At 51.2% G+C, this 18132-nt stretch overlaps 1 protein-coding gene across 5 annotated transcripts in view; it reads left to right on the plus strand.

The window, feature by feature from the left end:
* The window catches only part of FAM168A (family with sequence similarity 168 member A), a 209116-nt gene that overhangs the window by 61606 nt on the left and 129378 nt on the right, over positions 1-18132 (plus strand). The window contains exon 1 of one of the 5 annotated variants that reach the window (XM_063951191.1): positions 5447-5624. The exons of 3 other annotated variants lie outside the window; for them this stretch is intronic. The gene's annotated coding sequence lies outside the window, so the exon portion shown is untranslated. Of the gene's footprint in view, positions 1-5446; positions 5625-18132 lie in introns of those variants that run through there. One more of the 5 variants, XM_063951193.1, reaches the window with a different exon arrangement.

Genomic DNA, 18132 nt, shown 5'->3' on the forward strand with positions numbered 1-18132 from the left:
ATCAGCTGATGACCCCTTCTCTCTCCGCAGTATAGCAGTCGTTGTCCCCTCCTCCTCCCTGCGTTATAACACCTAGTCCTCCTCTTTCCCTCAGTATAGTAGCCAGTCCACCCATCTCTGCATACAGTATGCAGTACGTGCCCCCCTCCTTTCCCCACAGTATAGCAGCCAGTATCCCCCCTGGATTGTGAGATAGGGAGCCAGTGAGGCAGGTTGCAGAGGGGGAGGCAGGTGCCTTATGGCTGGAGAGGAAAATGAGATGAGCAACAGAGTTAAGAATAGATTGATGTGGGAAGAGAAAGGGAGGGAGGCCAAATAGGAGGAGGTTACAGTAATCCAAGCGGGAAATGAATGTGAATGATACTTTTACAGGCAGATTCCACTAAGCAGTGTATCTGTTCCTTAGCCTGTGGAGGTGCAAGCTTTACCGTGAGATGCCAGTAGTAGCCAATACTTCATTGAATCTGCCCTTTGGTGGCTTTAGGGGAGAGTAATGGCCGGATTCTGGTGACTTTCTGGTGGAAGCAGCAGCATTGCGCAGTGGCCTATAGTAGCCAGTGTCCACCTGCCCCGTCCCCCATGTCCACAGTATAGCAGCCCCAGTGTCCCCCTCTCTCCACATTATCACTGCAAATGTTCCCCTCTCTCCACAGTATAGCTGCCAGTGTCCCCCCTCTCCCCGCAATATAGCAGTCAGTGCTCCCGTCTCCCCGCACTATAGCTGCCAGTGTCCCCTCACTCCCTGCAATATAGCAGTCAGTGCTCCCGTCTCCCCGCACTATAGCTGCCAGTGCCCCCTCTCTCCCTGCAATATAGCAGTCAGTGCTCCCGTCTCCCCGCACTATAGCTGCCAGTGTCCCCTCACTCCCTGCAATATAGCAGTCAGTGCTCCCGTCTTCCCGCAGTATAGCTGCCAGTGTCCCCCCTCTCCCTGCAATATAGCAGTCAGTGCTCCTGTCTCCCCGCACTATAGCTGCCAGTGTCCCCTCACTCCCTGCAATATAGCAGTCAGTGCTCCCGTCTCCCCGCACTATAGCTGCCACTGCCCCCTCTCTCCCTGCAATATAGCAGTCAGTGCTCCTGTCTCCCCGCACTATAGCTGCCAGTGTCCCCTCTCTCCCTGCAATATAGCAGTCAGTGCTCCCGTCTCCCCGCACTATAGCTGCCAGTGTCCCCTCACTCCCTGCAATATAGCAGTCAGTGCTCCCGTCTCCCCGCACTATAGCTGCCAGTGCCCCCTCTCTCCCTGCAATATAGCAGTCAGTGCTCCCGTCTCCCCGCACTATAGCTGCCAGTGCCCCCTCTCTCCCTGCAATATAGCTGCCAGTGCTCCCGTCTCCCCGCACTATAGCTGCCAGTGCCCCCGTCTCCCCGCACTTCCCCGCACTATAGCTGCCAGTGTCCCCTCTCTCCCTGCAATATAGCAGTCAGTGCTCCCGTCTCCCCGCACTATAGCTGCTAGTGCCCCCGTCTCCCCGCACTATAGCTGCCAGTGTCCCCTCTCTCCCTGCAATATAGCAGTCAGTGCTCCCGTCTCCCCGCACTATAGCTGCCAGTGCCCCCTCTCTCCCTGCAATATAGCAGTCAGTGCTCCCGTCTCCCCGCACTATAGCTGCCAGTGCCCCCCTCTCCCCGCAGTATAGCTGCCAGTGTCCCCCCTCTCCCCGCAGTATAGCTGCCAGTGCCCCCCTCTCCCCGCAGTATAGCTGCCAGTGTCGCCCCTCTCCCCGCACTATAGCTGCCAGTGCCCCCCTCTCCCCGCAGTATAGCTGCCAGTGTCCCCCCTCTCCCCGCAGTATAGCTGCCAGTGCCCCCTCTCTCCCTGCAATATAGCAGTCAGTGCTCCTGTCTCCCCGCACTATAGCTGCCAGTGCCCCCTCTCTCCCTGTAATATAGCTGCCAGTGCTCCCGTCTCCCCGCACTATAGCTGCCAGTGCCCCCGTCTCCCCGCACTATAGCTGCCAGTGTCCCCTCTCTCCCTGCAATATAGCAGTCAGTGCTCCCGTCTCCCCGCACTATAGCTGCCAGTGCCCCCGTCTCCCCGCACTATAGCTGCCAGTGCCCCCTCTCTCCCTGCAATATAGCTGCCAGTGCTCCCGTCTCCCCGCACTATAGCTGCTAGTGCCCCCGTCTCCCCGCACTATAGCTGCCAGTGTCCCCTCTCTCCCTGCAATATAGCAGTCAGTGCTTTCGTCTCCCCGCACTATAGCTGCCAGTGCCCCCTCTCTCCCTGCAATATAGCAGTCAGTGCTCCCGTCTCCCCGCACTATAGCTGCCAGTGCCCCCTCTCTCCCTGCAATATAGCAGTCAGTGCTCCCGTCTCCCCGCACTATAGCTGCCAGTGTCCCCCCTCTCCCCGCAGTATAGCTGCCAGTGTCCCCCCTCTCCCCGCAGTATAGCTGCCAGTGCCCCCCTCTCCCCGCAGTATAGCTGCCAGTGCTCCCCGCAGTATAGCAGTCAGTGCCCCCCTCTCCCCACAGTAAGGCAGTCAGTGCCCCCCTCTCCCCGCAGTATAGCAGTCAGTGCCCCCCTCTCCCTGCAGTAAAGCAGTCAGGGCCCCCCTCTCCCCGCAGTATAGCAGTCAGTGCCCCCCTCTCCCTGCAGTAAAGCAGTCAGGGCCCCCCTCTCCCCGCAGTATAGCAGTCAGTGCCCCCCTCTCCCCGCAGTATAGCTGCCAGTGCCCCCTCTCCCCACAGTATAGCAGTCAGTACCCCCCTCTCCCCACAGTAAAGCAGTCAGTGCCCCCCTCTCCCCGCAGTATAGCAGTCAGGGCCCCCCTCTCCCCGCAGTATAGCAGTCAGGGCCCCCTCTCCCCGCAGTATAGCAGTCAGGGCCCCCCTCTCCCCGCAGTATAGCAGTCAGGGCCCCCCTCTCCCCGCAGTATAGCAGTCAGTACCCCCCTCTCCCCGCAGTATAGCAGTCAGGGCCCCCCTCTCCCCGCAGTATAGCAGTCAGGGCCCCCCTCTCCCCGCAGTATAGCAGTCAGGGCCCCCCTCTCCCCGCAGTATAGCTGCCAGTGCCCCCTTCTCCCCGCAGTATAGCAGTCAGTGCCCCCTTCTCCCCGCAGTATAACTGCCAGTGCCCCCTTCTCCCCGCAGTATAGCAGTCAGGGCCCCCCTCTCCCCGCAGTATAGCAGTCAGGGCCCCCCTCTCCCCGCAGTATAGCAGTCAGGGCCCCCCTCTCCCCGCAGTATAGCAGTCAGGGCCCCCCTCTCCCCGCAGTATAGCAGTCAGGGCCCCCCTCTCCCCGCAGTATAGCAGTCAGTGCCCCCCTCTCCCCGCAGTATAGCAGTCAGGGCCCCCCTCTCCCCGCAGTATAGCAGTCAGTGCCCCCCTCTCCCCGCAGTATAGCAGTTAGGGCCCCCCTCTCCCCACAGTATAGCTGCAAGTGCCCCCTTCTCCCTACAGTATAGCTGCTAGTGCCCCCTTCTCCCTGCAGTATAGCAGTCAGGGCCCCCCTTTCCCCGCAGTATAGCAGTCAGGGCCCCCCTCTCCCCGCAGTATAGCAGTCAGGGCCCCCCTCTCCCCGCAGTATAGCAGTCAGTGCCCCCCTCTCCCCGCAGTATAGCAGTCAGGGCCCCCCTTTCCCCGCAGTATAGCAGTCAGGGCCCCCCTCTCCGTGCAGTATAGCAGCTAGTGTCCCCCCTCTTTCCCCGCAGTATAGCAGCCAGTGTCCCCCCTCTCCCCGCAGTATAGCAGCCAGTGTCCCCCCTCTCCCTGCGGTATTGCAGCCAGTGTCCCCCCTCTCCCTGCAGTATAGCAGCCAGTGTCCCCCCTCTGGAATAACCCAGCTGCCTGCGTCAGATATATGATGTGTGCCGGTAACGTACGCAGATCATACACCTGTCCGTTTTCCCCTTTCCCAGTTGTAAGTGGCCAACCCGATTTAATCAGCACCTCGTGTTCATCCATGCAGTGCTCCTGTCCCTATCTCTGCTGCAATACATAGCTAACCCTTTCCTTGTGTGCAGCTATGTATCTGTTCCCGAATGCTGTGCTCCTGTCCTTATCTGTCTGCTGCAATACATAGCTAACCCTCTCCTTGTGTGCAGCTATGTATCTGTTCCCGAATGCTGTGCTCCTGTCCCTATCTGTCTGCTGCAATACATAGCTAACCCTTTCCTTGTGCGCAGCTATGTATCTGTTCCCGAATGCTGTGCTCCTGTCCCTATCTGTCTGCTGCAATACACAGCTAACCCTCTCCTTGTGTGCAGCTATGTATCTGTTCCCGAATGCTGTGCTCCTGTCCCTATCTGTCTGCTGCAATACATAGCTAACCCTTTCCTTGTGTGCAGCTATGTATCTGTTCCCGAATGCAGTGCTCCTGTCCCTATCTGTCTGCTGCAATACATAGCTAACCCTCTCCTTGTGTGCAGCTATGTATCTGTTCCCGAATGCTGTGCTCCTGTCCCTATCTGTCTGCTGCAATACATAGCTAACCCTTTCCTTGTGTGCAGCTATGTATCTGTTCCCGAATGCAGTGCTCCTGTCCCTATCTGTCTGCTGCAATACATAGCTAACCCTCTCCTTGTGTGCAGCTATGTATCTGTTCCCGAATGCTGTGCTCCTGTCCCTATCTGTCTGCTGCAATACATAGCTAACCCTTTCCTTGTGTGCAGCTATGTATCTGTTCCCGAATGCAGTGCTCCTGTCCCTATCTGTCTGCTGCAATACATAGCTAACCCTTTCCTTGTGTGCAGCTATGTATCTGTTCCCGAATGCAGTGCTCCTGTCCCTATCTGTCTGCTGCAATACATAGCTAACCCTCTCCTTGTGTGCAGCTATGTATCTGTTCCCGAATGCAGTGCTCCTGTCCCTATCTGTCTGCTGCAATACATAGCTAACCCTCTCCTTGTGTGCAGCTATGTATCTGTTCCCGAATGCAGTGCTCCTGTCCCTATCTGTCTGCTGCAATACATAGCTAACCCTCTCCTTGTGTGCAGCTATGTATCTGTTCCCGAATGCAGTGCTCCTGTCCCTATCTGTCTGCTGCAATACATAGCTAACCCTCTCCTTGTGTGCAGCTATGTATCTGTTCCCGAATGCTGTGCTCCTGTCCCTATCTGTCTGCTGCAATACATAGCTAACCCTCTCCTTGTGTGCAGCTATGTATCTGTTCCCGAATGCTGTGCTCCTGTCCCTATCTGTCTGCTGCAATACATAGCTAACCCTTTCCTTGTGTGCAGCTATGTATCTGTTCCCGAATGCTGTGCTCCTGTCCCTATCTGTCTGCTGCAATACATAGCTAACCCTTTCCTTGTGTGCAGCTATGTATCTGTTCCCGAATGCTGTGCTCCTGTCCCTATCTGTCTGCTGCAATACATAGCTAACCCTTTCCTTGTGTGCAGCTATGTATCTGTTCCCGAATGCTGTGCATTGGTATTTCAGCCCACTCCCCCCTTCCTTGTTCCGTGTTACAAAACACAGCATGTCTGACTATTCCCAGGCTGCACGGAGAGGCCAGCTGTGCCCCGCATACAGGCTGCTCTGCTGCGTGCCGATTTGTCTTCTGTCGCATTATTTAATCATTCTTCACATTTTCCGGCAGCCAGGAGAAGTCTCCCCGGGACAGAAGGCTTATTTTTATCTCATTTGTTTTATCGGCTCTCCGTGTGGGGCGTAAGGTACTAAGGGGTGCTTGAGGGGAATGTGACGTCTGGTAATGTGTGCCCTGTATATGTGTGTGTGTGTGTGTGTGTGTGTGTATATATATATATATATATATATATATAGTACTCTGTATCCGCTGTGTGCTTTCCTCGTCAAGTCTGTAAGATCTGCAGCAGTCTCCTCCTTGTGTTAATCAGTATAAGTCCCCTTCCTGCCATACAGGAAAGACAATGACGAGGCAAGTAGACGTAGGGAAAGCAGATTTTATTCGGAAACTTGTACGGCTTTGTTTGAGAACCCTACACAGTTTGGGGATTGTTACTGTACCCTGCCCCTCCCACCCCTTCCCCCTTATGCTGCTACATGGGCACCTCTTGCTCATACATTTCCTATAGGTGATCTGTAGCCTGGTGCACCCTCTGACCATAGATGTATTCTTACACGTCCAGCCTCAGTACGCCGTGCAGTGCAAGACGCCTGGAGTGAGTGAGCCTGCAGGTTCAGCGAGACTTTGCTAGCGTCAGGCATCTTTTGTTGCCCGAAATGCTTCTTCGTCACAGCGTAATGCGACTAGGATGCACCAGGAGACTGTGCTGATTAATTTGATATGCAACACATGCATATCTGTGTGCGACTGAGTCTGTATATGAAGCAGAACAGAACTTGGCGTGGGAAATAGCACCGGCCATTGCACGGTAGCACTCCGTATACAGATGCAGAGACTCCGTCGAAAACCGATATACAAGTGTCCCACACTGTTTCCTGGTGCGTCCTAAAGGCATTGCGACTAAGACGCATTTTGGGGTAAAAAGTTGCGACACAAAACGTCTTGTGGGGCGTCTGCGGGCAGAGTCTCACGGGACCTGGCGCGCCAAAAAAGGCCGCAGCAACAATGCATGAGGACGCATCTGTATTTGCACGATGCTGCTTGAACGTCAATAAGACATAACTGTAAATTCCTGGTATTAAAAATGGATAGTTTAATGAATCGCTCATCCATTTGATTTGGAGTTTAAGTTGGAGCCCCTGAGGGGTACTTCCCTTGAGCATCCCTAATAGTGCTCCTCTGTCCTCCCTCCCCCTTCTCCCCTGTAGGCCAGCGTTCCCCTCTCAGATTGCGAGATGATTATGTGTCAACTCTTCACACCAGCTGACAGTGCGCCGTCGTAGTTACATCTCAACTTGATTGTAATCCTAAATTCAGTCAACGCATTGGATTTCAGATCAAGTCTATAAACATTGTTCCGTATTCTAATTAGGATCGCTAATTATTATTTGTTACAATAACTTTATTCTCTCATGAAGAAATGATTAACCTGTCACCGCACCGCAGGTATTGTAACCACCCCTTTAGCGCAAGGAATACGTAAAGGATATATTTTGCCTGGCCTTGAAAACGGAGCGTCGCAGCTTGAGTCCTAAAAACTGTTTGTAATGTTGTTTTATAATGAGACCAGATTACCGCTTTTACTTCGCTTTTGGGAGCCTTTATTTTGGTATCCGGTCTTTAGGTCACATCCGGTAGCTCTACAAGTATTGGTTGACCTGCATTAGGTCGACAGGGCAAAGGTCAACACATGAAAAGGTTGACACGAGTTTCTCACATTTTTTATTTCATTATTTGAACTTTTTCATACTTTGCGATCCACGTTGGCTACGAATTGGGAATAGTGATCTGTGCTGAGCGCGTCACCTTGCCCGAAGCATGGCGTGCAAACACGGTGCACTACTTGGGGTTCCCGGCCACTATACGAAGAAAAAGACACCATTTAAGAACTAAAAACTCACGTCGACCTTTTCTATGTCGATCTTATCCTTGTTGACCTAATGACTGTGTCAGCCTATTTCACGTGTTGACCTAGTCACTGTTGACCAATAGTGGTCGACCTAATGACCGTCGACCTAGTTACTGTCGACCCGACGATCCACACCCTTTATTTTGAGGTTGTTGGAGGAATATCTCTTCCTATGGCTGACTGACTCCAGGACAGTCCGTCACTTTGCCAGTGGTCGTTGGGGGCACTACATTGGGATCCGGTCAGAATGTCACCAGTACATTTTTGTGTTATTTTTAGGGTAAAATATGCAAAATCTTGTATATCAAAGTTGTGAACATGCCGGCATTTTATCTACGTCAACCTTGTGTCCGCGTTGACATTCAGAACCCGCATACCACACCCACTTTGTACTGATTTTGGGCCTAATTCAGACCTGAGCGTAGCTGTGCAACATTTTGCACGGCTACGATCAGGCACACTGACATGCGGGGGGACGCCCAGCACAGGGCTAGTCCGCCCCGCATGTCAGGCCCGGCCCCGTCGCACAAGTACAAAAGCATCGCACAGCGGCGATGCTTTGTACTTGTAGAGTAGCTCCCTACCTGCGCGCTGGCGGGGAGCTACTCGTCGCTGCTCGCTGCACGGTCCGGGCAAGCCTGCATGGCCGAAACCGCGCCCCCTATACGGCGGGTAAACGCCGCCGTCCCACCCCCTCCTACCCAACGACCGCCTCTGCCTGTCAATCAGGCAGAGGTGATCGCAGGGCTAAGACAGCCGTTGGCTGTCTGCCATGCGCTGGCGCACTGCGGCGCCGACGCTTGCGCAGTTCAGACCTGATCGGCTGCTGTGCGATAACGCACAGCACCGATCAGGTCTAAATTAGGCCCTTTGGCATATAGGAGGAAAGTGTGGCAAATTAATGTATTAAATGTGTGCCGCACTGGTCGTCGGGTGAGACCGAGCCCTGGGGTTTACCGCCATAAACAGTTGCCGAAATGGTGGGTCTTGTTGTCCTTTAAGAGCATCAAAATAACAGTTTGATGCTGTTATTTCCATCGTCTAAATCATCCCATTTCTTATCCTGCCAGCGTTTCTGAATGGCATTTATACTCCACATAACATGAAGGCTCCTGCTTCTATCTATAAATCTACCATTATTAAGCAGCGGCTTCAGCAGCCCCGTACACGCACAGTCCCGGGGGTGGGGTTGGCCGGTTTCCTCTAGTAAGTTATGGTGAGTGGTGCAGGTGAGCTGTCCGTGGTGCTGATGGCTCTATAGAGGTTGGCTTACCAGTGGTAGCATTGTCGTCCAGGTCAGTGGTTCTCAACCTCTGTCCTCAAGTACCCCCAACAGTTCGTGTTTTTCAGGTCACCTAGCAGTTGAACAGGTGTACTCATTACTCACGGACACATTTAAAAAGACCCACAGGTGGAGCTAATTATTTCACTTGCACTTCTGTGAGGAGACCTGGAAAACATGAACTGTTGGGGGTACTTGAGGACCGCGGTTGAGAACCACTGGTCCAGGTCACTCTGCCGGCTTAAAGTATTAATTCGGTCCCTCGTGATGAGACCAGGCTGTGCCCGTGTGTGGTAACCCTTTGTTCATATCGTTAAGTTGCTGATTTCCTGTTTGATTATTTGTTTATGTACTCTGTAATTGGGCGCTGCGGAACCCTTGTGGCACCATATAAATAAAGGATAATAATAATATCTCCAGCAGAGTGTCCCCAGTCACACAATACGATCAGTGTGACCATTTATTGTGTCTCACATCACGATTAGCGGTGAGTACTCATCAGTTGTATGACTTCACTGTTCTGTCCTTACTACAAAGACTGTGACATCGTTCTTGATGTTAGTTCAGTGTATGAAGACACCTCGAGAGCTGGAAACCATTCTCCTAATTTCAGACCATCATCATTGATTATTTTTCTGGTGCCGCAGTTTCGGTAGTGTTGGACCGTAGGCGTACGTAATCAATCATGTCAGTCCCTGCCCTATTGGAGACCGCAGTACAAGACACCTTGGTCAATTTTTGACAGAAGCCAAAGTGCCAGCCGGTGTGTTTTTGGACTGTGTTGGCCAAAACAGGAGATCGCGGAGGAAACCCATGCAAAAATGGGAAGGACATACAAACTCCCCACATCGCTAGCTGTCAGACCCAAGATGCCAGCATTGTGGTACAGCAGTTCTGACCTCTGCACTACCATGTGGCTGTTGGGATCTTAATGGCGTTTCGTAGCAACAGTAAATGCTGCCTGCTCCTGTATTTGCAGTAAGTTGGGTGCATTGGGGAATCCTAGGTGGCATCCGGTGAAACACGGTTAGCGACCACCTGTCTGACGTCTTTGGGTTTGGAGGGCCACACGTTGTTTATTTCTGGTCTAGAGAAAAGTGCTATTAGATACACAGAGGACTTAAAGGATTGGTTTAATGAATGTTGCTTTAGGTCAGAGGTAGCCAACCCTGGTCCTCGAGAGCTACCAACAGTTCATGCTTTCCAGCTCACCTGGCAGGTGCACATGTGCAGTCATTTCTAATGGTCACATTTTAAAAGATCCACAGGTGGAGCTAATCACTTAACTTGTGACTCTGTGAGGAGACCTGGAAAACATGCACTGTTGGTAGCTCTTGAGGACCAGGGTTGGCTACCCCCCGCTTTAGGTGGTCAGATACTCCCTAGTTAGAGTGCATCTGGTTGGTGCCTGGATCTGATCGAGGATGCTGGGAACAGACAGCATAGCAGGTGTCTGACCACCTCTGCCAGGCAAACAAAAGTAATGAGGGGTCTGCAGACCATGTCCTCAAAAAACGCTGATCCTATTCTTCTCTCATATCCTGCAGTGTGGGAGCAATTAGCAGCACTATCCGGAATGATCATGATTGACCATACAAAGGCTGTGCTAGCCCTTCATATCCTCATATTGTTGTACCCAGCGCATAGATCAGCCTGTATGGATGGTGAGATTGGAGCCCATCCCCCCCTCAGTCACTCCGTATTCCGGGTTCCCACAGCTTGAGGCAGACTTCCCGCTGAGCCGCCTTAGGGCTCCTTTAATACACAGTCCTGGAGCTACATAAACGTTTCAGAGCAAAGTAAACTAAATGCAGAGAAGAAAACGTTGATACTATTGTAACGGGTTTATAAATCGATTTGCGTTTGCTGATAAATGACATTACATGTGTGTAACATACAGGGTATTCAGACCATGGTTTCATTAGGACAGATTTGAAAAAAAGCTTGATGAATATTTTTGAGCATAGAGGACGCAGGTCCAATAATGGACACATCTAGGCGGAAATTTACTAAAGCTTCTAAAACAGAGAATTGGTGATGTTCCTCTTAGCAACCAATCAGACGCTGTCTCATTTCTCTATCGCCTTTTAGAAAATGATGATAGCATCGGATTGATTGCTCTTGGCAACATCACCAATTCTCTGTTTCAGAAGCTTTAGTAAATTTACTCCCCAGTGTGGTTTTTTTTTTTTTTTTTAAAGCAGACTGCCCTACCGTGCGTGCACACCTTATCAGAGTCACCGTGTGCAGGCGGGTCTCTGCATGAAATGTGCGTTTCTGGGTGTCAACTGGGGTGGCCGTCTTGCAAACGCGCGCATGAGATCTATTTGCTGAGAGTGGGGTGTGCAATTAGGAGTCGTGCCTGTGTTCTTCTAGATGCCCGTTTCTGGCTGGGTATTTCCCTCCCAGCATGGGGCAGGTGTAATGCTGGCTGTTATGGCTGCACGCTGAGAAACAGTAGGCCGTACAGATACTTGCGTTATCCTATAGCAGTAATCTGGACGCTGCGGCCATCTACACTTGAATCCGCTAGTGTCAATCTCCGAGTTGGGGTGGCAGTTTTCTTTCTAGTGTACTGTAGCCACAGGTGAATACCTCCAGTGTACCAATGTCTAAGTGATAGAATTCCGGATCTAATCGCTGTAGGACCTTAATGACCAGTAGAAGCAGGAAAATGTCATCGCTTAGAAGCTCATCGCCCCGTCTGACCATTTATATGCAGCTCACAGGATCGGCGATCCTCACTTCCCCCGCACATTGTCCCCGGTAAGAATAATAAGGTGCAAAAATAACTCCATAAGCAGAATATCTAAAAGTATGTGCATCCAAGAGGCGCAATATCCGATTACCTAAAGGGAGTCAGATTATTCCCATACCAGATACTGGGGAGGTAGGGGAACCTCATCTTTCATACCATCGCCACAGCCCCTACACCTACGTTCTTTACGTGAGGTTACCGTTCTGTTTTTTTCCACCTGTTTGCTCTGCAGGAAGCTTTGTTTCTTCCAGCCTAGTCTGCCCTTATGTATTCCAGTCACGTAGGAACGTTATACGACGGGATAGTTCCTGCACTACCTTAGCGTTTGGTGCCTCCTGTATATATGTTCTCTCTATGGTCAGTGTTGTTTCTAATGTCTGCATCACAGATTTTTTTTAATATACTCACAAAACAAATGGACCCAGGTACCTGGCTAATTCCCCGTCCTCTCTCATTCATACTTTTATGTCAATCACGGACTTTATTTAAGAAGTTGCAACATTACTCCAATCATCAGTAATTGCCTGTAATGACCTTCATTTATAGCAAAACCTCTTTCTATTTGGTTATAGCTCACACCCATTGCCTCCTCCATTTCTCAGTAATCGCGCCCAACCCCTTTACCCTACAGCAACCAGTGAGCCGGGGTCCCTTGTGTGGTGCTAGGATAGTGGAACTGGAGCTTCCTTGGAGTTATATGATTGCAATTAGTCTCCCATGTTTGGTCCATCTCCCTGTCATGACACTGTTTGGCGTTACCAGAGTTCGCTCGGTTCCACTAAACTACTAATCAGTTATCTCCAAATATGCTGCATTAATCCGTAATCTCCCAATATACTGCATTGATCCGTAATCTCCCAATATACTGCATTGATCCGTAATCTCCCAATATACTGCATTGATCCGTAATCTCCCAATATACTGCATTGATCCGTAATCTCCCAATATACTGCATTGATCCGTAATCTCCCAATATACTGCATTGATCCGTAATCTCCCAATATACTGCATTGATCCGTAATCTCCCAATATACTGCATTGATTCATAATCTCCCAATATGCTGCATTGATTCATAATCTCCCAATATACTGCATTGATTCATAATCTCCCAATATGCTGCATTGATCCATAATCTCCCAATATGCTGCATTGATTCATAATCTCCCAATATGCTGCATTGATCCATAATCTCCCAATATGCTGCATTGATTCATAATCTCCCAATATGCTGCATTGATTCATAATCTCCCAATATGCTGCATTGATCCATAATCTCCCAATATGCTGCATTGATTCATAATCTCCCAATATGCTGCATTGATTCATAATCTCCCAATATGCTGCATTGATTCATAATCTCCCAATTTACTGCATTGATCCATTATCTCCCAATATACCGCATTGATCCATTATCTCCCAATATACTGCATTGATCCATTATCTCCCAGTGTGCAGCATTGATCCATTATTATGCTGCAATGATCCATTATCCGAAAAATATGCTTTATTAACATTGATCCGTGTATCCTCCCCCCTCTCTCTTTGTTCACCCCAACTCCTTCCTCCACTCCTTACGTGACTCTGTATCGGCTTTACCTGCAGCCCCACACCCCTCATCCTTTCCTACCCAGCCGTGGTCACTCTGGTCCTTGTTCTGGCTGTCACCATCTCAGGCGGACCTCTTTACTAGAACCTACAAGTCTCGCTCTTCATAGACCACTCTACATTTGAAAACAACAGCAAAACTTGTTTGAGAGAGTGACTGAGAAATGGCAAAATAATTCTGTGATTCTCCATTCTCCACATTTCATGCGCTGATAACGATGGGGTGTTTATGTGAGAAGGCAGATTCTGCCAGTCACAAGAACATTTTCCTCCCAGCACACTGTAAAGAATCGGCAATGAGATTTGAATACTACAAGATAATAGAAATACAGAGATCTCAGATTGTATATATTTGCAAAGATATGATTAAGACGCCTGGCTGTGTCAAGGCGTCTCTGTACTTGTGGCCCCTGACGCTGTGTAATAATAGTACCCATTCTGGGTCATATAGTTGCATATTGTTATGCTATAGGAAAATAGTACCTGGAGGCACTCATTGGTCTGCACCTGCGCAGGGAGCCACTTTTGACCTGCTGGGAATTTCACTGTCTGGAAGGGACATTCCATTAATACTCTGGGAACATCACACTTGTCTTCGTTTGTAAAACCGTGGCGGTAAAATAAGGTTTCTTTTTACATCCGGTTCAGTTTGGAAGTATAGATTTGTAATGAAGCTCAGTAGTTAATGGCTAATTCTTTTAGTTGGGTAAAAAAAAAAAAAAAATGCATTTGAAAACAACAACATCATCTCGTTGATGGAGAAACCGCAAAATAATTCTGTGAAACTCCATTCTCTTTGGCTCCTGCGTTAATAATGATGGGACGTTTATGTGCGAAGGCAGACTCTGCCAAGGGGAAGTCTCTTTAGTTACCCCGTCATGTCTGAGTCTGCCGATTACCCCAATCTGAGCTCCCAGGTCCTCTAGCGATGTAATAATTGTGCGAGGAATGCTGTTATACATTGACTGTACTAAAATAAACCTGTGAATAGTAGGGCGCTGGAATTGCCTGTTAGGTGTCTGTACGCTTCTGAGAATGTGTGACGCTTCGTAGTGCACACTGACTGAGGGAAGATCTCACATGGAGGAGAGAGAAGAGATCTCACAGCACCACTGTAGTAAGGGGTGTGGTATTGAAAGTCGACAGTAACTAGGTCGACAATGTCTAGGTCGACCACTATTGGTCGCCAGTAACTAGGTCGACAGGGTCTTTAGGTCGACATGTTCTAGGTCGACAGGTCAAAAGGTCAACATGAGTTTTTAATGTTATTTTGGTGTCGTTTTCTTCGTAGAGTGACCGGTAACCCCAATTAGTGCACCGCGTCCCCTCGCATGGCTCGCTTTGCTCGCCAAGCTTTGGGCATGTTGCCTTCGCTCCGCTGCTGCTTCGCTCGGCACAGATTACCGTTCCAATCGTAGTCCACGTGGATCGTTAAGTATGAAAAGGTTCAAAAAAAGAAAAAAATTGTGAAAAACTCAGGTCGACCTTTTGACCTGTCGACCTAGAACATGTCGGCCTAAAGACCCTGTCGACCTAGACACCCTGTCGACCTAGTTACTGTCGACCAATAGTGGTCGACCTAGTTACTGTCGACTTTCAGTCCGGATCCCGTAGTAAGCTGGGCTGTCTGTGGGCTGGGGTTCTTTCTTCTTTCAATTATTATTTTTCTCTCTCTCATTTCAAATCTCTGTCTCTGAAAACAGATTTATTACAAGAGATGTAATTATGGAGGGCAGACAATTGATTATTTTTTTTTTCCCTCTTTTGTAATATTGGCTTTGTGAAATCTCTGATGAGACGCAGTCATTTCTGTGTGCAGAGGAAAATGATTGTCTCCTAGTAAAACAATAAAATATGCAGAGCTCTGCTTTCCTGGCTCTGCTGTTCTGCGGAGCCAAGGACTATACATAGGGGGTGTGAGCCAGGCACGCACCCTGAGAGGCACAGGCACACACAAAGACACAGAGCGAGAGGCACAGGGACACACAGAGATACAGAGCGAGAGGCTCAGGCATGCACAGAGACACAGAGCGAGAGGCACAGGCACGCATAAAGACTCAGAGCGAGAGGCACAGGGACACACAGAGATACAGAGCGAGAGGCACAGGCATGCACAGAGACACAGAGCGAGAGGTACAGGAACACACAGAGACACAGAGCGAGAGGTACAGGGACGCACAGAGACACCGAGCGAGAGGCACAGGGACACACAGACATACAGAGCGAGAGGTACAGGGACACACAGACATACAGAGCGAGAGGCACAGGCACGCACAGAGACACAGAGCGAGAGGCACAGGCACGCACAGAGACACAGAGCGAGAGGTACAGGCACGCACATAGACACAGAGCGAGAGGCACAGGCACGCACAGAGACACAGAGCGAGAGGTACAGGCACGCACAGAGATACAGAGCGAGAGGTACAGCACGCACAGAGATACAGAGCGAGAGGTACAGGCACACACACAGACACAGAGCAAGAGGTACAGAGATACAGAGCGAGAGGTACAGGCACACACAGAGATACAGAGCGAGAGGTACAGCACGCACAGAGATACAGAGCGAGAGGTACAGGCACACACACAGACACAGAGCAAGAGGTACAGAGATACAGAGCGAGAGGTACAGGCACACACAGAGATACAGAGCGAGAGGTACAGGCACGCACAGAGACACAGAGCGAGAGGCACAGGCACGCACAGAGACACAGAGCGAGAGGCACAGGCACGCACAGAGACACAGAGCGAGAGGTACAGGCACGCACAGAGATACAGAGCGAGAGGTACAGGCACGCACAGAGACACAGAGCAAGAGGTACAGAGATACAGAGCGAGAGGTACAGGCACACACAGAGATACAGAGCGAGAGGTACAGGCACGCACAGAGACACAGAGCGAGAGGCACAGGCACGCACAGAGACACAGAGCGAGAGGCACAGGCACGCACAGAGACACAGAGCGAGAGGTACAGGCACGCACAGAGATACAGAGCGAGAGGTACAGGCACGCACAGAGACACAGAGCGAGAGGCACAGGCACGCACAGAGACACAGAGCGAGAGGTACAGGCACGCACAGAGATACAGAGCGAGAGGTACAGGCACGCACATAGACACAGAGCGAGAGGCACAGGCACGCACAGAAACACAGAGCGAGAGGCACAGGCACGCACAGAGACACAGAGCGAGAGGTACAGGCACGCACAGAGACACAGAGCGAGAGGTACAGGCACGCACAGAGATACAGAGCGAGAGGTACAGGCACGCACAGAGATACAGAGCGAGAGGTACAGCACGCAGAGATACAGAGCGAGAGGTACAGGCACACACACAGACACAGAGCAGGAGGTACAGAGATACAGAGCGAGAGGTACAGGCACACACAGAGATACAGAGCGAGAGGTACAGGCACGCACAGAGATACAGAGCGAGAGGTACAGGCACGCACATAGACACAGAGCGAGAGGCACAGGCACGCACAGAGACACAGAGCGAGAGGTACAGGCACGCACAGAGATACAGAGCGAGAGGTACAGGCACGCACAGAGATACAGAGCGAGAGGTACAGGCACACACAGATACAGAGCGAGAGGTACAGGCACGCACAGAGATACAGAGCGAGAGGTACAGGCACGCACATAGACACAGAGCGAGAGGCACAGGCACGCACAGAGATACAGAGCGAGAGGTACAGGCACACACAGAGACACAGAGCGAGAGGTACAGGCACACACAGAGACACAGAGCGAGAGGTACAGGCACGCACATAGACACAGAGCGAGAGGCACAGGCACGCACAGAGACACAGAGCGAGAGGTACAGCACGCACAGAGACACAGAGCGAGAGGTACAGGCACACATAGAGATACAGAGCGAGAGGTACAGGCACGCACATAGACACAGAGCGAGAGGTACAGGCACGCACAGAGACACAGAGCGAGAGGTACAGGCACGCACAGAGATACAGAGCGAGAGGTACAGGCACGCACAAAGACACAGAGCGAGAGGTACAGGCACGCACAGAGACACAGAGCGAGAGGTACAGGCACACATAGAGACAGAGCGAGAGGTACAGGCATACACAGAGACAGAGCGAGAGGTACAGGCACGCACAGAGATACAGAGCGAGAGGTAAAGGCACGCACAGAGACACAGAGCGAGAGGTACAGCACGCACAGAGACACAGATCGAGAGGCACAGGCACACACAAAGACACAGAGCAAGAGGTACAGAGATACAGAGCGAGAGGTACAGGCAGGCACAGAGATACAGAGCGAGAGGTACAGGCACGCACAGAGACACAGAGCGAGAGGTACAGCACGCACAGAGACACAGAGCGAGAGGTACAGGCACACACAGAGATACAGAGCGAGAGGTACAGGCACGCACAGAGACACAGAGCGAGAGGTACAGGCACACACAGAGACACAGAGCGAGAGGTACAGGCACGCACAGAGAGACAGAGCGAGAGGTACAGGCATACACAGAGCGAGAGGTAAAGGCACGCACAGAGATACAGAGCGAGAGGTACAGGCACGCACAGATACATAGCGAGAGGTACAGGCACGCACAGAGATACAGAGCGAGAGGTACAGGCACGCACAGATACATAGCGAGAGGTACAGGCACGCACAGAGATACAGAGCGAGAGGTACAGGCACACACAGAGACACAGAGCGAGAGGTACAGGCACGCACAGAGACACAGAGCGAGAGGTACAGGCACGCACAGAGACACAGAGCGAGAGGTACAGGCACGCACAGAGACACAGAGCGAGAGGTACAGGCACGCACAGAGACACAGAGCGAGAGGTACAGGCACGCACAGAAACACAGAGCGAGAGGTACAGGCACACACAGCGAGAGGTACAGCACGCACAGAGACACAGAGCGAGAGGCACAGGCACACACAGAGACACAGAGCGAGAGGTACAGGCACACACAGAGACACAGAGCGAGAGGTACAGGCACACACAGAGCGAGAGGTACAGCACGCACAGAGACACAGAGCGAGAGGTACAGCACGCACAGAGACACAGAGCGAGAGGTACAGGCACACACAGAGACACAGAGCGAGAGGTAC

Source organism: Pseudophryne corroboree, chromosome 2 (assembly GCF_028390025.1).
Source record: "Pseudophryne corroboree isolate aPseCor3 chromosome 2, aPseCor3.hap2, whole genome shotgun sequence".
In the NCBI taxonomy this organism is placed as follows: domain Eukaryota; kingdom Metazoa; phylum Chordata; class Amphibia; order Anura; family Myobatrachidae; genus Pseudophryne; species Pseudophryne corroboree.